At 37.8% G+C, this 27,718-nt stretch overlaps 1 protein-coding gene and 1 pseudogene across 1 annotated transcript in view; both read left to right on the top strand.

Moving 5' to 3' along the window:
- GPR158 (G protein-coupled receptor 158) overlaps window positions 1–27,718 on the top strand; it is a 457,745-nt gene that overhangs the window by 50,834 nt on the left and 379,193 nt on the right. The gene's annotated exons all lie outside the window — the stretch shown is intronic.
- LOC130454636 (cyclin-A2-like) lies at window positions 12,941–16,490 on the top strand (annotated as a pseudogene).

Raw genomic sequence — 27,718 nt, 5'->3', positions numbered from 1 at the left:
CTGTGTTGGAAGGCCTTTGAAGTTCCTTCCCATTCTATTCAATGGTCAATTATTTATACCTTTAGTATGATTCTATTAATCCCTCATATCTTTGAGGGGTATTCTCATGTCTATTTCCAGAATTTAAGAATTTATCCTTTACTCAGGAAATTCCAGCTTTTTGTAGAGGTGGGTGTGGGTGATAGGTTACTTAACTCACAGTGCATAGTTACAACCGTTACTTCATTAACCTGGCCTACCTGAGTCTCATTTGCTATCCTTCTTTTCTCTTAAAATAAAAAAATAACTAACCAAATAAGCTTTCTAAAATTACTGTGACTTACATCTAAAGGAGAGGAAAACAGACCTTCTGACCCAAATTCTATAAGCATTCACTCACTGAGGACTGATGGCTCATTTATCAGGTGGACAAAAGGGCTGTTGCTGATGAAAAGTACATGTATGGGCTCATTTTAATTGAGGCTTTTAATTTAATTAATTAATTAATAATTAATTTAATCTAGTGTCACTAGATCTACTAGGATATATTGGGGGAGTAAGGAAGAAGAGAGCTAGGTAATGAAGGGCTTTGAAAGCTAAATGGAGCATTTTGTATTTGCTCCTGGAAGAGATCAGAATCACTGGAGTTCTATTGTAGAGGTGAGGATGGCAGGCCTGGACCTCAACTTTGGGAAAATCATTTTATTGGTTGGACAGGGATGCATTAGAATGGGGAAAGACTTGAGGCAGGCAGATCTCCCAGTAGGTTGTTGAAGTAATCAAGCCACAAGGTGATGGAGGCAGTGTCAGAGGACAGAAGGGGGTGTATTCAAGAGATGTTACAGAGGTAAACTTGACAGTTTTTGGCAGCAGATTGGATGTGGGCAGTGAGAGAGAGTGATGGTTCCAGGATGACTCCTGGCTTGTGAGTCTGAGAGACGGGGAGGACTTGCTGCCTTCTACAGTAACAGGAAAAGTAGAAATGGGGAAGTGTTTAGGCAGAAAGACAACGAGATCCATTTTGGACACATGGACCTTGAAATGTCTATTGGACATTGAGTTTGATATGTCTGAAAGGCATTTGGAGACATGAGATTGGAGGTCAGCAGAGATTCTGGGGTAGGAAAGGTATATTTGAGAATCATCAGCATGGATATGATAATGAAATCCATGGGAGCTGGTGACATCAATAAATGAAATAGTATAGAAGGAGGCAGGACAGAACCCTGAGAGATACCTACAGTTAGAGAGCGTGATCTGGAAGAAGATCCAGAAAGGAGACAGAGAAGGAGCAATCATCCTCATCTAAGATCTCTTCTAGTTCTAGAAATATAAAATCCTTTGATCTGTGAACCTCAGTAGCAAATGCTTTTGGAAATCTAGAATTCTGTTAATTTTATACAAATAGAAGGGGCATTTGAGGTCTCTTACTACAACTATTGTATTTCTTAGAGGAGAAAAACAAGTTCCTGAGAATCCATCTTAGAGCCAAGGTTTGAAGTCCAGGCCTTCTGATATCAATGGTTTTTGTTGTTGTTGTTGTTGTTGTTGTTTGTTTTTTCCTGTTGTGGCAGATTGCTGACCCATTTTCTTGGATTTTGTGATTTTCCTACTCTTCCTACTCTGTCTCAACTGAATTGAACTGTTTCATTTTTTAGATGTTGAGAATTTTAAGACACTTCTGAGGAGTACCTAGGTACATAGTCATTTTGGGATTGTTAAATTTGGCTCAAAATTCTCTGTCTTGCTTTGAAAAGGAGTTGTACTTATCTAGTCTCTCAGAAGAATGGATACTTAACCCTTCAGCCACCCCACTAATTCATGCCTTTCCTTACCTCTCATTCAGAAATAGGTATGTGGAGCAAAGGCACATGGGAAATGTCACCAGAGGAGCATGTGATCTTGTGATTTGGGAGATAAGGATTGCCTCATGAGCCTTTTAACAGACCATAATCATCATTGACAGGAAGCTCACTTTTGACTGTGAGGGTACACAAGGAAGCAAAAAGTTCTTGAGAAGGGAATTTCTGATGGGCCAATATCCAAATGAAAAGAAGATGACATCTACAAGCATTTTGGCTTTTTTTATCTTTCACTTTGGGGAGCTCAAAACTATTTTTAAAAGTAGTAAACATTAAAACTGTATTCTCTGTACTTCCAAAAATAGGATTATTGATGCTTGGTGTTTTTGCATAATAGTCATTTCTGGAAATAGTCTACCGTCTCTCATCCTTTGACCTCCCTCCCTTCCTCTTCCATTTCTGCCCCAGAATTAAACTCCACTCTCTTGTTAACAATAACAAAAGAGTTAAACAAAGCAAAAAACAACTTATATCATGGGTCTGTCTGATAATGTATGCAACATTCCACCTGTCTTTGGAGAGGAGAGGAATGTGTGGTATAATCTGTTATTCTCTGGCGCCATTGCTTTGTTCTTTTTCTTTTTTACTTAGTCAGTCTGACTTGGTTTTTCTCTGACTTCCCCATATCTGCCATTTCCTACTGTATAAAAATATTCCATTATGTTCATGTACCACATTTTCAGCCATTCTTCAATTGATAGCCCCCCCCCCCATTTTTTGTGTCTTAAAGTGTTAATATAAACAGTTTGGTATATTTCCAACTGAACTCACTGGATTCAATGCACAGTAGTGGGATTGGGAGGTCCAAAGGTATGATCAGTTTAATCTCTCCATTATTCATTTTTGCTAGCTTTGTTGAGAAGATTTTTTATAGCTCTTTTCTGATCTAAGACCCCAGGTACCTAATAGATCAATACAAACATTTGGTGCTTGGAGAGAATGCCTTTCACCCACTTTCTATCTCCTTTATAGGCCTTGTGGAGTGAGCCACTTTACCATATTCCAGGCCAGTTTAATGGGATGGATGACTATCATTGAGCCTTTCAATTTATACAGAAATGCAGAGTTTCAATTTCCTTCTTCATTTCCACAAATGTAGCATTTACTTTTTATAAGATTCCATGCTACAGGGGGGGGGGAAGGGGGGGGGACACAAAGATAAAGAAGACAGAACTCTTGCTCTTCAGAAACCTTACCATCTATTTGTCATGTCCCATAGAGAGAAAGAGTTAAGTTTTCATTCTGTGTCCTCTTTCCAGAGTTGGGGTTCGAGGCTGGCTTGCACATCCAACTCTTCAAATTTGACCATCCTTTTGTTTGGGTGGGCATCAAAAGTATATTTCCATGACTATGAAAAGTTCAAGTTCCTCACATTGCTTGTCATTGTCTTGAGTAAGAAACCCAGAATTTTCAAATGTATCAATTGACTTTCTGTGACATGCTTAAATGTAATACAAGAATAAAATACTTCCCCTTACCCCCCAAGGCAGCTAGATGGTTCATTGGATTGAGATTTAGGCCAGAGACTGGAGGTCCTGGATTCAAATCTGATCTCAGACACTTCCTAGCTGCATGACTATGTGCAAGTCACTTAACTCCCATTGCCTAGCCCTTACCACTTTTCTGTCTTAGAACCAATACTTAGTATTGATTCCAAGACAGGAGGTAAGGATTAAAAAAAAAAAGAGTAAAATCACCACATTAATTTTATTTTAGAGATAAGGTACAAAGCAATTCTCATTCTTTTCAACCCATGTGGTATTAGGAAAAAGATTTGGGAGACAGGAGATTGAGGTTGGAATTCTGGTTCTGACATTAGATTAATGGGAAATGAATTTAGCTTTAATTTTATTCCTCCATAAAATCAGGATAATAATATTGTGCTGTATTGCCTATCTCAGGGAATGTTCCTTAGGAATACTTTTTCATCTTTAAAATACCATATAAATATGATTTAAACATCTAATCCTCCTTCCTGCTCTCTTTCTAAGAGAAATATGATAATAGATAAGAAACTATTTCTCTCCTCTAGCTTCTTATACCAGAAATGACAATAAGGAGCTCTGTCCAGATGTTTCCTTGGTTTGTTGTTTAAAGTGAATCTTAACTTGTACAAAAAAATTTATAGCTGTGCTCTTTGTGGTGGCAAAAAACTGGAAAATGAAGGAATGTCCTTCAACTGGGAAATGGCTGAACAAAATCTGTTGGTGATGGAACACTATTGTGCTCAAAGGAATGATGAACTGGAGGAACTCCATGTGAACTGGAATGACCTCCAGGAATTGATGTAGAGTGAAAGGAGCAGAACCAGGAGAACATTGTACACAGAGACCGATACACTGTGGTACAATCAAATGTAATAGACTTCTCTAATAGGAGCCATGCAGTGATCCAGGACATTTCTGAGGGACTTAAGAGAAAAATGCTATCCACATCCAGTGAAAGAACTGTGGGAGCAGAAATGCAAAAGAAAAACAACTGCTCGATCACATGAATCGATAGGGATATGATTTGGGGATGTAGACTCTAAACAGTCACCCTAGTGCAAATATCAATAATGTGGAAATAGGTATTGATCAATGACACATGTAAAACCCAGTGGAATTGTGTGTCAACTACAGAAGGGGGTAGGGGAAGGGGAGGAAAAGAACATGAATCTTGTAACCATGGAAAAATATTCTAAATTAATTAATTAAAAATTTCCAAATTAAAAAAAATAAGTGAGTCTTGGGATCCAGAAATGTTAGCTTACTCACAGGACATTTATGTGCTTGAGTTGAAGTCCTGGGGCATGGGGGGAGTGGGAGATTCATCACAAAAAAGCAATTACTGGGAAGTGGTGATAGCTTTTATCCTGTGAGGTGGCAAAATGATAGGTCTAGCAGGAACCCATCTCTAAGTTAAAGTCTTAGGAAAGTAAGTGACTTGCTTATGTTAACACAGTTAATAATTGTCAGAGGTGGGATTTGAACCTCATACTTCCTGACTCCAACTACAGCAGTCTGCCCATTATGCCATATTGTCTCTCCCCAAATGATAATGCAAGAAATATTTGAAACTGTTATGGGTGTTGGAGGAGAGGGAGGTAGATAAAGAGAAAGGAACAACTTGTTCCTCTCTTTTGGATTAAAAATAAATGGTGCTTTTACCTATAAGCTGGAGTTTTTAATCTTAAGGTATAGGTGGCTTATAGAGAGAAAGAAGGGGAGGAAATGTTGGAATAGACAGTCAAAAAGCAGGATGGAAGGAGGGTAGACTGGACTCTCTAGGAGCTCATGATGAGGGCAGGGCAAAAAATTAATGGAGAGGTTTAGTCTATATTCACTACCACCCACACTAACTGCTCAGTGAATCCTGCCAGTGATAACATATAGTAGGCATTTAGGAAATGTTTGCTAAATTAAACCACATTGATGTCAAGGAAGGAAACGAGCATTTAACCTAATACCTAATTACCTAAATAACCAAAATACCTAATGTGTACTGGGCACTATGTGAAGTGCTTTAATAAATATGATATCATGTGGCCCTTATTACATTCATTTTACAGAAAAGGAAACTGAGGAAAATAGCAATTACATGACTTGCCCCAGGCCACACAGCTAGTAAATGTCTGAGACTGGATTTGAACTCAGGTCTTCTTGGCTCCAGGTCCATTGCATTCTCTACTCTTCCTGCTAGCTGCATCTAGAAGCTGATAGGTAAAAGTTTAAATAGATGGCACTCCTTTTGCTTTCTTTTCAACACATTTTATTGATGTATATATATGTTGAAATGTAACCTTTGGATTGAACCTGAAAATGAGTTTTTCACTTTCATGCTTTTTGATGAAATACTATTAGTTGAAAAATAAAATGACAAAGAAAGATCACTAAGGGGAAAAAAAGGAAAGGAAATAAACGAAGTGGTTAATACAATTGGAGCTGTGGTCAAGAACCAAGCGTCCTTGGTTCTAGGTTCTGGTGATGGAGTGAATGGGGTAATTTGCAAAGGCAGTGTAGTGTCACAGAGAAAGGGCAGAACAGAGATTTGTTCAAATTCACAATTTCCTATGTATTGGCTTTATAACACTGTATGAGGCATTTAACGTTACCAAGTCTCGTTTATGCCAGGCACTATTGAAGAAGGTGCTATGACGCGAAGTGGCTCCATTTGAGTGATTGTTTTGACTGTCCAGAGCTTGTCCCAGGAAAGAGAAAAGTGCAGGACTTCCTGAAGGCTTGCACTTAGGTCTAAGATTTCAGTTTATGAAATTCTGCCCATCACTGGACCTTGCAGGCTGTCTGCACACAGTAGCTGCTGCTTATGCTTAGGGGAGGGCTTCCGTCAAGAGGAGCTTCCCTTCACTGAGCTGCTTCTCTTCTCTGGGCTTGGACCCCCTTGCAGGTCTAGAAAGTAGAGCTAATAACAGCCCATGGGATGTAATTTGAGAGGGCAGATGTAGACATCAGTTTGTGTGAAAAGCATCTGGAGGAGCCATGATATGAAAGTCTAATTCTGGCTCAGACTTAGTGGCTCTACTTGAATGAATATTTAGTGACTGCTCTGCTGGGTATCTCTTGGTTACTATCCTCTCCTACTATGGATTTGAGACTGTCAGAAAACCTTCTGAACATGGTGCTCTGAAACAGCATCTCTGCTAACTCAGATTTCTATAGTCTGAGCTCTATGAAGTGATTTATTTGACAATTCGTGTTGCATTAGAGCATCGATTGAGATTTTGGAAACAACCAAATCTGTTTCTCCTTGAAGATCATACACAGAATTTGAGAGTTTATTAAATCTTCTGAGTTTACCTATCTGAGTCATTTTGGGGGCCATGCCATGTACTCATCATCATCTGTAGGAAAGCTCTAGTTGCTTTTGACAGCAGAAGCATCTGGCAGCTGCTCTAGGAGTCCACCAACAGGTTCTGAACTAAAACCATTGGCTGCCCCCTTCTCACCTGAGACTTGGGTATTTCATCTGATTGGAGTCTTAAATTGGAAGAGATCTTTTATCCTTTAGCCTAATTCCCTCAATTTAGAGACTAGAAAACTGAGGACAAGAGCAGCAAAGTCAAGGCATGAACCTTGCCCAAGGTCATACTGATGGCAGTCAGCAGACTTGGGTTTTAAACTCCTAATTCAGTATTTTCCCCATATGCAATATTTCTTTATAGATATTTCCTTGGAATGTTCTCTCTGTTTCTGCTACTGTAACCATAGCTTTTGTGAGGAGGGAGAAAGAATACCTGCTTGGAATGCCCTATATCACTGATTCCTCCATGGTGTCTTGTAGACTAGATGTTCAACATTATATTATTGGAAGAATGAATGAAATAAAGATGATCAGTAGGCCATTTTTTTCCTAGAGAAAAGTTAAACCACAGATTTCAAATTAGGCCTGGGAGATTTTAAGCTCTACTATAGAAGGTGGATCTAATGTAACTTACACACAGTAGTGGCTTACATTAATTGATCCATAGCTGGAGGTAGACCCTTTAGACACTAGGACTTTGGCAGGGGCAGCTAGGGGGCACAGTGGATAGAGTGCCAGTCCTGAAATAAAGACTCATATTCTTGAGTTCAAATTTGGCCTCAGACACTAGCTGTGACCCTGGACAAGTTACTTAACTCTGTCTCAGTTCCTCTTCTGTAAAATGAGCCAGGGAAGGAAATGGCAAACCACTCTAGTATCTTTGCCAACAAAGCCCCGAATGAGGGCACAAGGAGTTGGATATGATTTAAATGCCTAAACAACAATAAAAGACTGACAAAAGCAAAGGAAAGCAATGTTTTACAGTAGAAAGAATGCTGGAGTTGCTTTCAAAGATCTGTTTTCAAATCTCCACTTACCATTGATCCTCTATGTGGCTTAACCTATCCAGAGCTTGGTTTCTTCATCTATAAAGAAGAGAATCCCAAAAATTGTCTTTGATTAGGGAAGTGACTCAATCAGACCTGCATAATGTTTCTTTAGCAGTAATATAAAGATTGTAGAGGGGAGAGAGGGAGGGGAACTAAAAGTAGGGAGGCTCAGGAGGACTGGACTTGATCTTCTTTAAGGATCTTTAAAGTTCCAAGTTCCTTAAAGAATGATATCTTCTCAAGAGGTTTCCTTGGAAAGAGGCACAAGAAGAAGTTCTGTGTGAGGTCTGAATAAATAAAAGACAATATTAACTTGGGGAAGTGGCAAAGGGAGGTTTCCTTGGAGGAAGTGCCTTTTGAATTGAATGAACATGTGGAGAGAGTTCCATTCCAGGCATGAGGAATTCAATAAATGAATAGAAATAGGAGAAAAAAACTGAGGCCTGGGGAATATTGTGAGCCAAGACATATGGTTTGGTAAGTGAAGAATGGGGGCAGCTATCATGGCTCTGTGGATTGAGAGCCAGGCCTAAAGAGTGGAGGTTTTGGGTTCAAATTTGACCTGAGACATTTCCTAGTTGTGTGACTCTGAGCAAGTCACTTAATCCCCATTGCTTAGCCCTTACCACTCTTCTGTCTTAGAACCAATATATAGCATTGATTCTATGATGGAAGATAAGGGTTAAAAAAAAAAGACATCAGGATGTGTTTAGGGAACAAAGAATTCCATTTCAGCCTGAGTAGAGTATATGATAGAGTGGTATATGGAATAAGGCTGAAAAGGCATGATAGTATCTGATTGTGGCATACATAGATTATTTTAAGGTGTTTATGTGTGCTTGGCAATTGAGAAATTTTTGAGTTGAGAAATGACATGACCAAATCTATCTATATAGTCTACATTAATCTATAGAGGGCATATTAAGTAGATTGGAGCAAGAAGAAAGCTTCTAGGAGTATGTCGCAACAGTCCAAATAGAAGTAACGATTTTGCTATTTTGGTGGTCCAAGAGCTCCCTAATTTATCACTTGGTTTTCTTTTGTTTTTTATTTTAAAAAATAGTCATCTCTGAAATGATTTCTATTCTATTTTTCTTTTCATATGTTTTTAAGGATTGAGTAGGGTGTGTGGCAATTTTGAGGACAAAAGGTATTGGTTGCCATGTAACTGGTACTTAGAAAAAGGTTATTTAGCAATAAACACAAGACTTTGAGATTCATGATGTCAGTGCTCACATTGGGATGAGTCATAAGAAAATGATGGCAAGAAAAATGGGGTCCTTTGAAATCCCGACAGTTTAAATGAGGTCTCAAGAACATTGCAGCCATCTTTAAATGTCAGCTCTACCTTTGGAACTGATTGTATTATAAACTTGTCATAAGTGAAGTTTGGGTGTTATCATCATTATCATAATCATTCCTCTTATTGTTGTCATGAAGATTCACTTAGAAGACTGGTGTCATAGGAAGATGCTTTTTGCCAAGATAATCAGTATGAATCAGTCTGTGAATTGCACAGAATTTTTATATTTTAGGGGCTTGCTTTTTGGTAATGGGGATGCAGAGTAAAAAAAAAGAGGAACAATGATATCTTAAATTTAGGCTGTAATTTTCTTGTTAAATTGGGATACCCATTACTAGATGAATGAGAAAAGCTAGTCTTGGCTCCTAGGATTCTACAGATGCTTTACAGATAGATTTCCTAATTAATTTCTTTGTTAGCTGGCATTGGTATGATTTGATTAATTGGAGGAGGTCAGGTGTTGGTGTCACAGGGGAGGATGTGAGGGTGCCAGGAAAATGCTCTAAAAACTGGAATGTATGGCTATTCTTTTATGAGGGAAAGGGTGTCATTCTCAATATGTAAACAATTCATTTTGTAGGAGAAATCTTGATACAATTCATAGAGGGCTGGCATTGAGCCAGGAAGACCTTGAGTTTAGATACTTCCTCCTGATATATCCTGGCTGTTGGACCCTTGGTATGTTCCTTAGTCTCTCAATTCCCAAGGCATGTCTCTTAGATTATAAATTGCAGAGGAGGTGTCACACTATATTGGTAAAGGGAGCTACCATTGCTTATGAATTCAAAGATTGGGTCCCTATTCCTTCCCCAGATGGGGCATTTTTTAAAGGACTCTATTACCTTTCCCCACTAACTTACATTGTTCCTTCTGGCAAGAGTTGTCCTTTGGAATCTTTCTGGATCATCCTAGTCAATAGTGATTTCATATTTTCCTGAATGCCCAGATTGTATCTCTATCTGGCTATTTTATAGGTATTTCAAACACACATTCAGCACTTAGCACAGTGCCTGGCAAAGAGTGGGTATTTCAATGTTTATAGATTATCTGGCAAATCAGAACTCATTATCTTTCCCATCATCATCTGTCATCTTGGTGATGTTGGGAGTAGAATTCAGAAGAAAGATTATTGTTGGAAATATAGATTTAGGAGTCACCTTCATAGATTTGGTAAGTAAATCTATGGGAACTTTTGAGATCACTAGATACAGGATGTTGAGGAAGATGAAGTCATGGTTCAGAGCTTTAGGGAACACTCACGCTTAGGGCATGGTTTATCCCCTGCCACTTGATTTCTTATTCTCATCCTCTTCAGCTCTCCTACCCCAAAGTCCCAACCAAATACTTCTCACCCTTTCCATTGTGTTCTTTGGAATACCTTTTTCATAGAGATAACACTTCTTTTCATCTTAAATCTTTTCCTCTCCTACTTTCTTATTTACTAGCTATTATTGAAATATGGTTCTTCCAGGATGACACAGTCTTCCTAGCTACCCTTTCCAGTTCTGGCTGCACATTTACTCATTAACTCTTGGTTCATTGTTCTAGACAGAGGAGTTAGAATAATCCTGTATCTCAGCCACTCAGTTTTCACTCCTAGTTCATGATCCTTGCATTCATCACTCTCCTCTTTTTCCATCTTGACTCCTTAGTGAGCCAGATCAGCCCTACACATTGTCACCTTCTAATGAATCCCTACCCCCCATATCCTATTGACCATTGTACTCTGCCAAGCCTTAGCTTTAGGTGAATCTGACTGTCTGCCACTATATGCTCCTACATATGTGCTGTTGAATTTTGACTGGTTTCACTACAAGTTAGACAACTTCAGTTGAGCTCCCAAGTGCTTCTAGGCAATCCTTCTCTTCCTTATTTATCAGCTCGCTATCCCATGTTCAGCAGTGGCTCTTTCAAACCTAGTTCTCCCTCCTAAAATCTCTTATAGCTACTGCTCCATTAAGGCCAATTCTCTCTTCTCTTATATTACTCAGATACCTTCTGTCACTATGTACTCCTTTACTTTTGTCTCATTTGAAAAGGTCTTATTCCTTACCACGATAAACTCTTTTACCAGTACAACTGAGCCCATTCCATCCTATCCAATTTTTACCCTTGAACAGACTGCCTCCTTTGTCATCATTGCTTTATCACTTAACTTCAGTCTCTCTGTGTGCTCCATCCTTCCTTACTGCCTCAAATATACCCATGTCTTCCTTTTCCCCCAAACCCTCATTTGATCCTACTGTCCTTAATAACTGTTGTTCTATATAGCTTTTGCCTTTTGTGCCTAAATTCCTTGAAAAGGCCATCTTAAATAGGTTGCCTTCATTTTCTTTCCACTCAGCTCTCTCCTTAACCCTCCAGAATTTGGCTTACAGTTTCATCATTCCACTAAAACTTCTCTCTTCGAAGTTACTAATGGTCTCTTTCCCAAATCTAATGACCTCTTCTAAGTCCTCATTTTTCTTTACTATCGTATACCTTACTGCCTATCATGTTCATTTTGAACTGGTGACTCTGGCCTCCATGTTGTTTCAGGAACAAGTTATTCCATCCTTTAGCTCCAGGTCTTTTCTCTGCCTGGATTTTTCTCTCTATCTCTCTCCTAGCTTTCTTCAAGTTTCAACTAAGACTATATCTTCTATAGATTGCCTATCCCTATTCTTCTTAATTCTAGTGGACATGGAAAATAATCAGATAGAGTGGAGGAAAAGTACATGGAAGTAGTATTATGAAAACATATCATAAACACATACATAATAGTTGAGTACTTTATATTAGCTTATATTGCTTCCTATTTTCTAACATTCTAGACCAGATTGTAAGCATCCTAAGGGCAAAACTCTAATTATTGGGTTTTTTAAAAATTTCTTCCCTCTTTATCTCCCAACAGGGTGCTAGAGGACTAACTGGTCTTCCATAGACACTTTCAGGAGTGAAAATAGGCAACCTGCCCCCAACCAGTTGGAGTCAGAGAATTCAAGAAGAAACTTAGAAAAAAATTGATTGTAAAAGGGAGTTTAAGGTATAAATAGAACTGGATGTAGTTAGTCTTCAGGGATTTTTTAAATACTGCTGACTTTATCTCCAAACTAGGTCCAGAGAGATATTTTCCTTTAAATATATTGGCAGAGATTGAATGTTTTTCTTTTTGTCAATCCTCGGAGCATGGATTAAATTTTTTTGGTTAGTGTATGGCACAAGATGCTTACATTTACTTTAGGGGATGCTGCCTTTTCATTCTTCTATTTGTGTGAAAGTTGGCATCAATAAGAAGTCTTAAAATGTAAGGCCTATAAATCTGAGGATTGAGATACTTCCAGAGACGTAGAATTGTCCCATAGACTGTCATGGATAGAAAGAATATAATTGTCTTGTGGCCCTTCCCTCCTGGACATGCTATGAAAATGTTGAGCTAAAAAGAGCAGGAGAGTTTTGGAGAAGAAATGCATCCAAAGAAATATGAAGTCTGTAAACAGATTTGGAAAATGGACCTAAATCCCTAATGCAACCAGTCAGGAAAAAAGCATCTAGCAAACCTTAGCTTTTGTTGTAGCCAGTTGCTGAAAAATAGCTACTTTTCCAATTCTGAGTATGAGAAGCAATCAAAAAATACTCTGAATGCTTGAGGGTAATTTTTTTTTTGTTGCTGCTGCTAAATATAACTTTGCATCATTAGTTTATGTGGGAAAAGTCCCATTATGACAGCGAATCAGATCTAATCTGGCACTCCCTCAACCACAATTATATCAAATATGGTGGAGGCTTGTCAAAGCTTTCTGTGGGAGGTAAGGCTTCTGAGGCTTTGCAGCCCACTTTGGAGGACAATAGTGAGCCATGTTGCTTAGCTACAACTTTTGGCTGGCTTCAGAGCTCTCTAAACTGACAGCATTATACAAAAATTAAACTCCATTCTTTGGTGCTTTTCCTTGAAGATTGAAAGCATTAGCTCTCCACTTCTTATTTCTTGGTAGTTTTACCAAGTCTCCTTTGCTCTCATTCATCCAGGGAAGGTTTTGATTCATGATTGTTTTCCCTTCTTGGGTTTGAGAGAGAAGGAGGGGGTAGTTTGTAATTTAAGTAGAACTGTAAGTGTTAGAACATTTTGAACATGGTTTTGCCTTTGAAGTAGTGGGCAAGTATTACATTTCATCAAATTATTTTCCATCTGAGGTCCTTGAATTCTTCCACCCTTTAGTTAACTCATAACTCTGTTTTACATATAATTATTCAATTCAACAAACACCTACTATGTGCCAGGCACTGTGTTAGGTACTGAAAATACAAACAAAATATAAAACAAGCGACCCAAAGCAAAACCAAAATCCAGTCACTGTCTTCAAAGAGCTTACTACTATCTACTGGGGGATGGCACAGCATGCCAATAGTATTTGCAGAGTAATGCCAAGGATTATTCTTTCTGTAGAGGGAGAGAGTATTAAGAATAGGATGAGGGTTCAAGAGGGACTTTAAGGAAGATCGTGAACTAAGCTAAGGATTCTAAAAACTGGAGATGAAAAGGGAGACTTTATCAGAGAGGGAGGGCAGGCAAAGGCATGAAGGCAAGAGATGGAATGTCAAATGGGGAAACAGCAAACAGGCAACTTTGGCTGGCAGTTAGACTTTGTGAAAAGATCTCAACAGATGCACTCAACTGGATTTTGAAGGCCCATAAAGGGAAAATAATGGCATAATATTCTTGTATAAAGGGTATTTGAAAGTTTGGAAGGTATTAGAACTTACAACTTCAAAGGGAATGCATATTAATAAGTTCATTTAGAGCAGGGTTTCTAGGATGCAACTTCAGGTTGTATATGAAATTATTGTATAGTTATTTTGATAGTAGTAGTAGTATAAAAAAAAAACCAAATCTTCTGTCTTAGAACTGATATCAGGTATTGGTTCCAAGACAAAAGGGAGGTTGTTAATCTTAAAATTGTTCAGACTATACCTTAGAAGATTTGATTAAGCTATTCCCCATTCTCTACAATGGAGGTACTTGGTCAGGAATGTATTGAGAACTTTAAAATTACTCCACCCTGCTCAGACAGAGCCTTAGGGTAAGATAAAGCTGTAAACTCCTGATGGAACAATGAATGTCCCTAACTCATACTTATAGTAAAGCTAGAATCTTAAGCTAGGTCTATTTTTAGATCGAATACAAAAGGGTGTTAAGTACCTATAAAGGTTAAATTAATCACCAAAGGGTCAAGCAAGTTACAAAAGGCAAGCTTAACAAAAGAGGTGTGAAGTTTTAGTCTACCCAGAGAAGGTGAGAACTAAAGAATGGTGTGAACTAAGAATGGGCAGTCCTAGGGAAAAGCGTCTACTGTAATTGGTAGACGTGAAAATTTAGGGGAGGTGACATAAGAGAAAAATCTCTTTAAAAGGAAGGGAAGGAACAAGTTCAGGGCAATTGAATTCAGTTACAATTGGAATTCAGTTTGGAGGCTAATTTCAGTTTGGAGTGGAAGAACCCAGCTTGGAGACAGTCTTGTGGTGAGTGATAAAGACTTACTTGCTCTTCCTTTCTCTCTCTCTTCCTCTCTCTTTCTCTCTCTCTCCTCTTCCCTTAATTCCTTCATTTGTATTAATTAAAATCTCCATAAAACACAGTTGACTTGAGTATTTTTCATATTTGGGAATTTTCCCATGGTGACCACTTATTTTTGATTTAAATCAAGACACTAAAAATTATCTTTACAGTTTGGCTGACCACAAAGATTGTGACTAAAACCCTCAAAATTTCTGTGAAATCTCTTTCCTTTCTCTCTTTATTACTTGCTTCTGTTAGTCAGTCCTTTTAAACATGCTAACTTGGCTTCAAAACACAGCTGCAAGAGTGGGTGAGTAAAAAACATTTGGATTCTCCTTAAATTAAATAGAATACAACTGTTTTAAATCTTAGCAACAGGGTCCTAAGGTCCTGGATAGGAGAGCTGTTTCTAAATATCTTTTCCTTTAGGGAACAACTGCCTAAATTAGGATTAAGGGACATCTGGAGAAAGCTTTGGCCTTGTCCTACTCCCAAAGTGGTTACTTTATAAATATGTGGCTACAGACAGTTCACAACATACTTAACAACTGGCTCATCAGCTCCATGACCAAACTTGCAAAATTCATATTTGTTGCCTCTCTGAATTTGCTCATGCCATGGAGCTTATGGCAAAGTATAATCGACATGCTACTCCCCCTTGGGATTTTGATTGTTATAGCTGTAATATTGTGTTTCCTTACAAAACCCACTTCTCAGTCAACCCAACCAATTGCTCCTTCTATTATTCAACAAAATGCAGAACTAAATACTCAGCTTGAGCTTATAGAGGAAAATCAGGGGGAGATTGTAGCTTTTATGAGAAGCATTAAAAGAGAGTTAAGAACATTATCAGAATCTCTGTCCCACCCTGCTCTGGACACTAACCCTCCTAACCAACCCACTGCTCCCCCTGCCAACTCAGCCTCCCCCAAACTACCAAATATCATGGAAGTCTCTGACTACGCAGAAGACATCTATCTTTACCTGAGGGAAATGGAGGTTAAATATAAACTGAATGTGGATTACATGAAGAATCAGCCAGGCATCATTGACAACTTTGACATTGACAACATTGACAACAACAAGAGGGTTCTCTTATTGAATTGGCTCGTGGTAGCAGGGCAATTTCTCAGGCTCTAAAATGAGACTCTGTACTTGGCTGTGAACTATTTAGATAGTACCTCTCTTTAGAGCCAGTGTCGCATGAGATGCTTCAGCTGCTTAGCATTGCTGCCTTGCACCTTGCCACAAAGTTTGAAGAAGCCTACCCACTCAGAATAGTAGAGCTTATTTACCTCATAGCTGGCCCATATACTAAAAATCAGATCTCAGAAATGAAGCGCAGGATGCTGCAAGTGCTGGCTTTTGACCAGTTGGTACCTTTTCGGTACCAACAATCAATCAGTTTCTCACTCAGTATTTACTTCATCAACAGCAGCCCAATTCTGAAGTGGAAAGTTTATCAATGTTTCTGGGAGAGTTGTGTTTAGTTGATACAGACCCCTATCTGAAATATCTCCCATCAGTTACGGCAGGAGCTGCATTTCATCTAGCATTCTACACAGTCACTGGGAAGAGCTGGCCCGAGTCATTGGTCCAGAAAACAGGATATACTTTGGAAAGTCTTAAGCCATGTGTCATGGACCTTCATCAGACCTACCTGAGAGCATCTCGGCATGCTCTACAGCCTATACCAGAAAAATACAGAAAGGCAATGTACCATGGTGTATCACTCATAAACCTCCAGAGACACTAAACTTAGAGTGATCAAGAGACTCAGAGCTGAAACTCCAATAGAAGTCTTGCTGTGCAATTTTTATTATGGTCCCCAGTTTCTTCACAAAGAATCACTTTAGCTGAAGCATAGTAGATTTTTTTTCAGCCCTTTACCTTTCTGTATATGTATCACCCTGTTTTAAATGTATTTTTTTTTTGTAGACAACATACAGTGGGATTCTGGTTTTTAGTCCATTCTGCTATTTTCTTCCATTTTATGGGGGTTTTATCCTGTTCACATTTACAGTTATGATAACTAATTATGTTGGGACCTCAGTTTCCTCATGTTAGGCTTCATAGAATTTCAGAATTAGGAAGGGATCTTAGAGAATTGGTACAGCACCATTACTTCCAGATGAAGAAACTAAAGACTAGAGAATTTCAAAGACTTATCCAGAGTCATAAGGCTAATTCAGAGATAATACTGCAACTCAGATGTCATGAATTCCCTGTCCAAGGTACCTATAAAATGAGGGTGGCAGCCAACATGACCTCCAAGGTCCTTTCCAGTTCTCTGATTCTATACTAAATTTTACCTTTTAACATTTTAAAGTATGCTAATGACAATTTTTTATTTGTGTTTATAATTACTTGCTCTTAATGATGCAGTTTGCTATTCTAATATTAATAGATCAATGCTAATCTAGCAGTAGCTGAGTAGGGTAGTAGATAGAGTGTTGGGCTTGGCCTGAAGTCAGGAAAACCTGAATTTAAATTTCATCTCAGATACTCTGTAGCTGTGTGACATTGGGCAAGGCATTTCACCCTGCTTGCCTCAGTTTCCTCATATGCCAAATGAGTTCGAAAAGAAAATGTCAAACCACTCCAGTATCTTTATCAAGAAGATCAGGAAGAGTTTGAAATGACTGAGTAATAACAATTTTGTTTTGGGGCTAGTTTTAAATAAAAGAACTTGGAATTGTTATTTTCATAAACTACAGAACCTCAGAATTGGAGAAGACTCAGAGACCAAATAGACCTACTTGGGTCTGAATAAGAATCCTGTCTACAACACACATGCCAACTGGTCATTTGGCCTTTGCTTGAAGACCTCTAATGAGGGGGACTACACTGTTTTCTAAAGAGGTTCCGTCCACTCTTGGAGAGCTTTATTTGTTAGCCAAGTTTCTCCTTATCTTGACCTTAATAATCCTGCTTTTCACAAGTGACACACATTGTTCCTAATTCTGCTTTCTTTGCAGCCCAAAAAACTGGTCTTATTCCTCTTCAACTTCATAATTGGAGACATTGCTTATGCCTCTCTTCAGTAATTTCTTCTCTGCACTAAACATTTCCAGGTTCTTTGTCTGAATCTTCTCGCATATAATCTTGATGCCTTCACCATTTTGATCTCTCTTCTCTAGGGGTTGAAGAGCTTATCAATATCTTTTAAAAATGTAGCAACCAGAACTAATATAAAAGGTGTTGCATCATACCCAAATAACCTAATATGGAGGCACCCTACTCCTGGGAGAGAACATCCTTGTTTTCCTCTACCATGAGGGTGGGAATAACCTCTTTCATTGGCTGCATTGTCAGAACAAGCTGCATCTTTGAGAATTGCCAGACTGGTCTCACTCTTTATCTTTTTCTGCATTCTCTTTCCTATGTGTCCATGGCAACCTGGAGGCAGAAGTCTAGGCTGGATGTTGCAGCAGTCAGCCCAGCAGAGAAGCCCCAAGAAGTTAGACTATTTGGGACTCAAGGCCACAGAGGTTTTGGGACATAGAATTTAGGACTTTGCCATACACACACACACACACACACACACACACACACACACACACACACATACACACACTGAGCTAAGCTGTGAACCCAATTCCCTCTCCTTCCCCAGATTATGAGGTCATGTAGGGAAAATAATATCTTATTTGTTGGAAAGCATATTGATATGTTTGTTATTATAACTTTGAAGTAAATATTCCTTTACAGGAGTGAATTTGATTATTATTAGTTTAATGGAACTTGGGGTATAGGGACCTTCTACTAAAATAAGGGAATATCATCAGTTGGGTTTGGAGACATTGGCTGAGAGTCTAGACAGCTCTAAATTCTTTTTTTTAAACCCTTACCTTCCATCTTAGAATCATTATTGGTATTAGTTCCCAGGCAGAAGAGCAGTAAGGACTAGGCAATGGGGGTTAAGTGACTTGCCCAGGGTCACACAGCTGGGAAGTGTCTCAGGCCAGATTTAAACCCAGGACCTCCCATCTCTAGACTTGGCTCTCAATCCACTATAAGCCATCTACCTTCTTCTCTAAATTCTTTAAGAATACTTGAGAACCCTGGGGAAGGGTTAAATGTAATACATCTGACTTTTAGAAAGTAGGGACCAGGGTAGCCATTGTTACATGAAACATAATACAAACGCCTTCTGACCATAAGACTCCGCATAAATACTGCTTTGTACATGGAACCTTTTTAAAAATTTTCCTTAGAGGTTTGTGCTCCCCATTTCCTTACAAATATTTTTAATATATTTCTATAAATATATATAACCTACACAGAGGAAAAAAACAGTAAGATTCTTGAGGGCAAGGAGTGTTTAAATTTAATTTTTTAATAGAGAGCCTATTGTGATGTCTGACATAACTGATGCTTAGTTGAATGATTAATTTATTGCAGCAGCATTCTCTCTGTATGTAATCCTGGATACTACATGAATCTCCTTACAACCTGAGATCCTTATTAGTTGTCTTGGTTTCCAGGTCATACTTTTGACTTATTTTAAGTTTGAATTCCATTAAAATGCCTGCATCATTTCAGATTAACTGCTATCCAGTTTTACTTGTGAAGCTGATTTTTTGAACCCAATTGTAAGAGTCCATATTTAGTCTTATTAAATAATGTCTTACTAGATTTAGTCCAGTGTTCCAGCCTGTTGAGATATTTTTTAGATCATATTTTAGATATTTTAGATCCTAATTCTCTCATCCAATATATGAACTACCCATCTAGCTTGGGGCATTTATAAATGTATTAAACAGCACTTATTTTTCTTTATTCAAGATATTATAAAAATATTTAACAATTTGAGGCTAAGAACAGGCCCATAAGCACTCATTCCAAATTGAAAATGAATTATTCTTTGGTCCTTCTTCCAGTTCTAAACCCATCTCATTTTAATATCATCTGGCCATTTTCCATCTCATCCGCAAAAGTCACTTAAGAGACAATGAAATGTTTTGTTCAAGTCTAGGTCAAATGTATACATAGTATTCCCCTATTTAGTCTAGTACCTTTATCAAAAAATAAAATTGAATTTTGACCTGTTTTTAATGGTGCTCTTTCTGGAGCTTTATTTTATTTGAGTTAAATCAAAACTCATTGGTCTATAATTTTCATCTCTTGTCTGTCTCTGTCTCTCTCTGTGTCACATGCACACACACTCTTCTCTCTTCTAACTCTTTCTTTCCTCCAATCTCTTTTTCTTTCATCTCTCTTCTATCTCTCTCTTCTACTCCCACCCCAAATCCTGTCTCTTTTTTTCTCTCTCAATAATGCAACACTTGACATTCTCTGATCCTATGACACTCCTTGCATTTACCATGATATTTCAAAAGTAACTGACAGTGGCTCATCAATCACCTTTCCTCCATTCATTTTGTCTTACCTTTCAGGAGACAGAATCAAAATAGCATCATTAGGCTAGAGATTTTCATTTTGAATTTGTATTGGGAATGGAGAAGAAGAACCATTTTCCCTTGTCCTGGAATTGAGAGACATCTAAATGCAATGGCTCTAGAAAACGTCCAAGAGAAGCGTGTCTGTTTTGACTGGGCTATATCTGCAGCAATTTGTGTGTTTAGTTTCCAACAACTAGGATTTATTCAAGCAATGTCTTCCAATTTTTTTTGTGCTAATTGGGCTGAAATTGTGCTCTGATCAGTTGCAAGGCTGGACAGCAAAGCCTTCTCTCTTTTTTAATTGGTAGAATGTGAACTCCCTAAGCTTTATTGTTTTCACTTGACATTTGGGGACCAAATTAGGCCCGTGTGAAAGAGGCAAAGACACATGGGATGTTTTTCTCTGCCTCTCTTATAGTAGTCTTGTGTATCTTTTATTTGCTTTTGAAAGAGAATGACTACACAGGAAATGTTTCACTAAGATTGGGAAAACAGGGAAGACAACTGGCTAGCAGCTAAGGAAGCCATACTTCCCCATGACCTTGTTTACCATTCTCTTTTCCCTCCTTCACAGATACCAGGTTTGTGCTGGTATTGCTGGTTTACAGGATCTTCCCTGCTGTCAAAACTTTCCTTTAGGAAAAGGTCAGATACCAATCATTTATATTTTAAACGAATTTCAGGCATCAACTAGTGTGTGACTGACATTTGGTAGGGAGTTTGGAACCTACTTGGTGCTCTCTAATCCTGTTACAATGTTGTGAAAACTGTCTGTGATATTTTACATTCATGTTTGAATCTTATTCATGCTTATTATTATCCTCATGTCTTAGAGTGCCTTTTATGATTGGTGATTTCATAGACATGCCAAAAACAATTAGAAAGGACAGGCTAAGTTGCTTCTGAAATCTGAATAGGTTTTCCATTAACCTGTCACTCCTTGTCCTTGGAGAAAATCATGTTGAGGAAGATGCAGTATGACCTAGGTACCTGAAGAATGTTGCCTTTTGTTTTATCTGCAAACGATCTCACACATTCAGATTTTCCACTCTAATTTAATGTGCCTTAGATTTTACTTCATATAACTGGGTGCAAGCAGCTCTAATTAAAAAATGAATAGCAAGCCAATTAAAAATAATCATCTTGATTCTTCCGAGGGAAAACGTATTATCATAAATACCATAGTCAGCGACCTTTATTTCCCAATCCAATGAGAAAAACTCCACATGAGCTGTAACAATTTAGCTCTGTGTTTGAGTTTCTATTGTTTTCCATTTGTGGTAGATGCATCAGGTACAAAAGGTGTAAAGAGTTTTGAGTGGGTGACTAGAGTCTGACTAGTGATTATTCCACTTTCCCCATTATTGAATACTTTGTCATTTTTTTGGTCTGAATGAATATGTGGTATATTCAAGAGCAGTTTTACTCTCCCCCACCCCCTAAATCTCCTTAAATAGAGAGCTTTATAAATCCTATTTGATGAAATTTATGTCTAATTTCTACCATCTTCAGACTAGAATAAGGTGAGGTTCATTCAATGCCTACAAGGTAAAGTGGACTTCATGTTCCTCTTCACATCAGGAATTCTCAGCTTTTTCTTGATGGGAAACTCTTTTTGGCTTCTCTGAAACCTTGTAATGGCCAACGACTTGGAGGATAGGAAGAGAGGCATCAATGAAGTACAGTGGGTAAGAGAACTGGACTTGGAGTCAGGAAGACCTGAATTCAAATACTGCTTTAGACCCTTAACAGAGACATGACCCAGGGCAAGCCCCTTGAACTTTCTTAGTTTTATTTTCCCAACTATGAAATGGGGGTAAAAATATCACTTACCTCATAGGGTTATTTTGGGGATCAGAGTAGATAACATATATATATATATATATATATAGTGTGCTTCACAAACATTAATGTGCTATGTAAATGCCAGCTATTATCATTATTGTTATTAATTATAAAAGAGAATATACAGGAAAATATCATGTAACCTCTGCTTGGGGGTCTCATGTGAAGGGGAGCCTGTTTCTTCTTAACAGTCCATTCTACTTTTGAATAGCTCTCATCATTAGGAAGTTGTTTTCCTCTGACACTAATTATTAATTTATGTCTTTGTGACTTCTACCCCCTGCTCCCAGTTCTGTACTCCAGGATGAAGCAGTTCATTTCTGATGTCTCTTGTGTGACAGGGTGGTACAGTGGACTTGGAGTCAGAAGGTCTAGGTTCCCAGCCCTGTTCTCCTACTTGCCATCTTTGAGAACCATAGCAAGTACAAACTTCCTGCTCCTTTAGTTTTCTTGTCTGGATTTGCCCAGTTTGACTAGGGATGATTTCAAAATTGGCTGGTACATTTCATTGTATCTCACTGGTGTCCACTGTCATAACTGAGCAAGAAGAGCAAGAGAGAAACTAGTAGACTGATGTCAGGGAAGATAGTGGAGAGGGGACTAAATCTGGTGAAGTATTTCAGCAAAGGAAAACATTTTCTATACATTGCTTTCCCAGTTGTAAAGGAACCATTAAGAACTTTGGGGTTTCTATTTAAATTTGTTTCTGGCTTCGAGATGATGCCTATATAATTTGTCTTCTTCTTCCAACTCTTTGTATGTCATGCCTACAGGAAGCATTTGGCTATCATTGTCATTTGTTAGTTAATCAAATGGGAAGGAAAGGGCTTTGCATAGTTTACTGCATAATCATGGAAGAAAAACAAACATAATATTTTTTCCTAAGACTGTTTTTTTTTTAATTGGAACTTTCTAAATTGGGGATCCAGGAAATTGACCTAGAGCTGGGAAGTAATTAATAAATGATCAATGTGAGTCATTAGGCACTTGAATTTATATTTTGCTATTGCCCATAATATTTGCATTTCCCATGATAGCATATTTGTGTAGTAGTTATGGAAAGCATTGGAAACACTAGGCATTTGGTAGGCTGAAAACTTTTTGGTGAAGTTCGACTTCAAGAATATTTGGGTCATGTATTCTAATAGTGGTTTCTTGGTAAAGAAATGGCTAGACTTTAAAACTTAGGTTTGGAAAAGTGCATTTTGGATTAGAAGTAGAGCATTTTGAAGACAAAAACAACCAGTTTGGGTTTCTATTCATTGCTCCAGATTTCCACTAACTTCTACAAGGCTACCAGATGCCTGTTTGCAAGCGAGAATTCTTGAGTTTGATGCTCTATTCCTTATGGTAGTTAGAAGCTCATTTCATTTTAGGGACTATGCTGTGTATTCAGACTTGTGTAACACTGCCCTTCTCCCATGCTGGCCTCATCTTCAGTGTTGAAGAAAAAATTAATGTGAAAATGATATTATGCATTTTAGGCTAAAGCTTGCCAGAAATAATTTAACTAATTGTTTCTGTAATTAACTAGTGATTTAACTAATCTTTAATCTAATATCTAAGCATTTCTAGCTTGGAGAGATAGAGATAGCTATCTAAATAGAGAGAGAAACAGAGAAAAAGAGAGAGAGAGAGACAGAGACAGTGAGACAGAGAGACAGAGACAGACAGAGAGAGACAGACAGACAGACAAAGACAGAGAGAGAGCTGGAATAGTTCCCTTTGTCCTCTGACATGATTCTTTGTTCCATGACAATCTTAGGTAACATTTGTAAGAATACTGAGGGAGAATATTACAATGTGTAACAACACAGTTCTACAATAACATTCAGAATTAATATAGTACCTGGAATTTTAACCAATAAACAATATGAGACCATTTCCCAAAGAATAACATTATTTATTAATAAGGGCATGTGATGTATGAATAAAAGTTGAGTCCATCATATCTGCTTCTTAATAGGAAAGACCAGGAACAGGAACTTGCAGAGCCTTTTAACAGAGTTGTATCTTCCTTCTGATTGGCTTGACAGTACAGACAGACAGGTCAGGACCTCCCCTGGTTGTCCTGATTGGTAGACAATTTTTAAATTTTTAAAAGGAGATGGGCACATCTCTTCTATTACTTCATCATAGAGGGGAAGGCAGGCTATTCAGTTGGGTGGATCCCCATAGCTTCACTAATTTGGAGAAAATAGCCAACAAGTCATGCTTTCAAATACCTTGGGGAGGGTGTTTTTTTAAGACCTTTATCTTTTCAAAGCCTTTTACCCCCCCCCCCCCCAAAAGGGCTCAGCCCAGTTAGATGCCTAGAGGCCTGGGAGTAAATTACCTTAACTTTAGTAACTGTGCTGCTACCACCTGACTTTCAAAACTCAGGGTTTAAGAAAATGAATGGGTTCACAGAGAAATATTTCTAATAAACATAATTCAACATTAATTTTTCTCAATAGTTGATCAACCACATCATTCTCTCAGTTCTCTGAGATCACTTCTCTTCCCCCCAACCGGGACTCTTTCTAGAGATCTATATTGAGAATCTGTGTGGAATAGGAGTTGGAGAGTGTCCCTCCCTTTCAGTGGAAATGGGCAGTTCCACTGGGTATGTCAGTCACTTTAGGTATAAGGAAGGCACTTTATCTAGAAGAGTTTAGTTGCTTTAAACCATTTCTCTAAGAGAGGACTTAGCTTTTATTCTAATTGCTTTCCAAAAGGGAAAAGGTGGTAAAGAGTTTTAGCATGGAGAACTATTTTTTTCTAAAGAAATCAAATAGGTTTTTAATATGGTTCCATAAAAATAAATGGCCCCATTTCTTTCCTTTGATACCCAGATTAGGTAAGCATCCCAGTCAAAAATTTCCTTCTTTTAAAATCATCAGATAGATCTCTGATGGAGAGGGTCTATCTTCCTTTCCTGTGATTCTTAACAAGTCAGGGGGACTATGGGGACATATTATCACTTCATCTTCCTCTAAACTTTGTGGGTTACTGGAATTTTGAACCTTGAATAGAAAGGAAACCTTAATTTGAAGAAGTCTTTTAAGTAACTACAATTACCAACTTAAAAATAATTTGCTGAGCACTGAATACTAAGTTTAAATATTGTTGCAATGACTACTTCATGACTTCAAGTTCAATAAATTATAGAAATCTATTTTATGTTTGGGGCAGCTAGGAGGCACAGTGGTTTGAGTGCTTGGTCTAGGGTAGGAAGACATGTTCCTGAGTTCAAATTTGGCCTCAGAAAGTTACTTGCTGTGTAACCCTGGGCAAGTCTGTTGGTTTCAGTTTCTTTATCTGTAAAAGGAGCTGGAGAAGGAAATGACACACCCTTCTAGTATTTTTGCCAAGAAAACTCCAAATGGGATCACAAAGAGTCAGACATGACTGAAAAATGTCTAAAGGGAATTGTGTGTTGATGATATTTTTTGTACTGGATCTGTAATTTTATTGGCATAGGAATCTCCTAGTGTAGCAATTCTATTTACTAACACAGAGCAGCACCAGATCTGATAGATAAGGCAATCTATTCTTAGAGAATTGCCTGGGGCACTAAAAGTTAAGACTTCCTGTAGTTATTTGGCCAGTATGTGTCAGTATGTAGGACTTGAACTTAGATCTCACCTCTGATCATTTACATTCTATATTACACTGATTCTTAATTATTTGTCATATCAATAGCATTAAATGTAAACAATTTTAAGATAAGAGGTCCTCCCAAAGTAGTGGAAAATTCTTCAACTTTCTCGTTATCTGTGATTTTTATGAGTGTCCTGATCCTTTGAAAAAAATCAAGTCAAAAAGTGTCAAAGAAAGTGCTTTCAAGGGCCCAATTTTCACTGACCTTATTAAAAAACAGTTATATTGTGGCCAAATCCCTTTTATTTTTTCATGCTCTAGAGATACCTCAGGCAGGTTGAATGTGGGGCTTGGCCCATAAAACATCTTCATTGCTCCCCCCACCCCTGCCCAAGGCAATATTCACAGCAGAGTAGAAATATATTTACAGATAGAAAAGGAAATCAAAAGAAAACAACCCAGAGGAGTACCTACCTTCTATTGCAAAGCTCCTACAATTCTCCATTTTCTTCACTCTCAGTCCTAGCACCGAATAGTTCTATGCAGGTAACATTATAAGAACTAGTTTCTAAACCCTAATGTGGCCTATGCTGGTCTAGCTTTCCTACTCCTTGGAGCTATTAATTATAGGTTCAAGCCGAGACAACTGTCTTCTCTGCTAATATTCTTTTATGTTAACTCTGTTTTCTTTTGTATATATTTATTATTTCTTTCCCTAAACATTCTTAGTGGAATACTGTATTTATGGTGCAGTGACAGCTATTAGTATTACGGATTTTACATGTTATTCAGTTAACCTCATATTTAATTTAGATACACAAGCCTTGAACACTGGGCTTTAGCTCTAAAGGAAATCAATCTGTAACAATGGCTAAAATTGGAAAATCTAGCCATGGTTATAGACTTAATTTCCCTGGTGTTAACTGTGTAAACCACACAATAAATCCACAATTCTGTTAAGTGGAGGAGAATAATGCTTCTTGAAAATTGGATGGTGAAACAATGAAAGTGGTAATGATCATGAGAATTTGATGGTTTTTTAGTGATTGGGATGCTCAAATGATTTTTTTTATGTATGACCTTTATGCTACTGTATTCTTTATATACACAATTTTTCATTTTTTGACTATAGGTGTATTTACTAGTTCTTAGGCTACCCCCCCCATTACTTTGTTTAATATTTAAAAATTTAGATTAATTTTAATTCCAACTACAATTAAATTTGAATAACATGTTTGCTCATTTGTATGCAACTTGTTTTATATAATACAATATTATCACAGAGATATGGATTATTTAAATTTCTGTCTTTGTATTCCCAGCACTTGCAGGGGTTCAAATGACCTGGACATACAATAATTAAGTGTGCTCCCCTCCTCCCACTTTTCCCTCCCTTGTATGGTTCAGTTGTCTATCAGATTCTTTAATCGGAAATATAATTTAACTAGTTACCTGAATGGTGGTGATTATCACTATTTGGGTCTAAAGAAGTCCCTTTTAACTCTGAAATTCTGTGGCTGTGTGAGTTTGTACTTGGTTTACAAGTAACGGTTGCCTTCTTTTTCTTTACCTTGACTTTTGAACATTCATTCTTGCAGAATGCCAGAAGCAACTAAATCTATAGCCAATTTAGAACGGACAACTGATCTTTGTCTTGGCTCTGATTGAATTCATGCAACCCTGGAATATTTGCTAGGAAATTCAGACACATATCCTTGAACCGAGCAGAAGCTCTAGAGTGTGACAAAGAATGAGGAATCACCAAGATAAATTTACTTTGATGGTCAGATTTCTCAGAAGAATGTCCATTTGTGATGCAGTGAATTTATGTCAGGATACCAAGTTCTAATTCTAATAGAATGACCAATTCTAGATTCAGACCTATTTTGCTACCATCAACTAATTCCAAAGAATTTTTCACCCCCATGCCTCTGAGGAAGATAGCATAAAAATGATTCTTTAATTTAATTCAATAAGAATTTACTAAATACTTAGGAGTCCAGATCCTGTGTTAGATGTTGTAGAGCAATAGTGCCAAACTGAAAAACAACTGGGGCACTAAGCCATACATGGTATATTGACTCAGGAAAGCACACATCAATATCTATATTGTATTTTTACTTTTAGATATTTTGTTAAATGTTTCCCACTTACATTTTAATATAGTTTGGGCTGCACAAAAGAGATGTAGGCTGCCTGTTTGGATTTCTGCTTATAAAAGATTTTGGAAAGACTTAATACTTGAGCTAACATTTCTATTCTGTGATTTGTGGTTTGATTTCATTTGATCTACCCTGTGAGGTCAGTGGTTCAAATAATATTATTCCCATTTTGTGGAAGAGGAAATTGAATCATTG

The sequence above is a fragment of the Monodelphis domestica genome, chromosome 5, assembly GCF_027887165.1.
Source record: "Monodelphis domestica isolate mMonDom1 chromosome 5, mMonDom1.pri, whole genome shotgun sequence".
In the NCBI taxonomy this organism is placed as follows: Eukaryota; Metazoa; Chordata; class Mammalia; order Didelphimorphia; family Didelphidae; genus Monodelphis; species Monodelphis domestica.
This window is presented reverse-complemented; position numbering and strand designations above follow the sequence as displayed.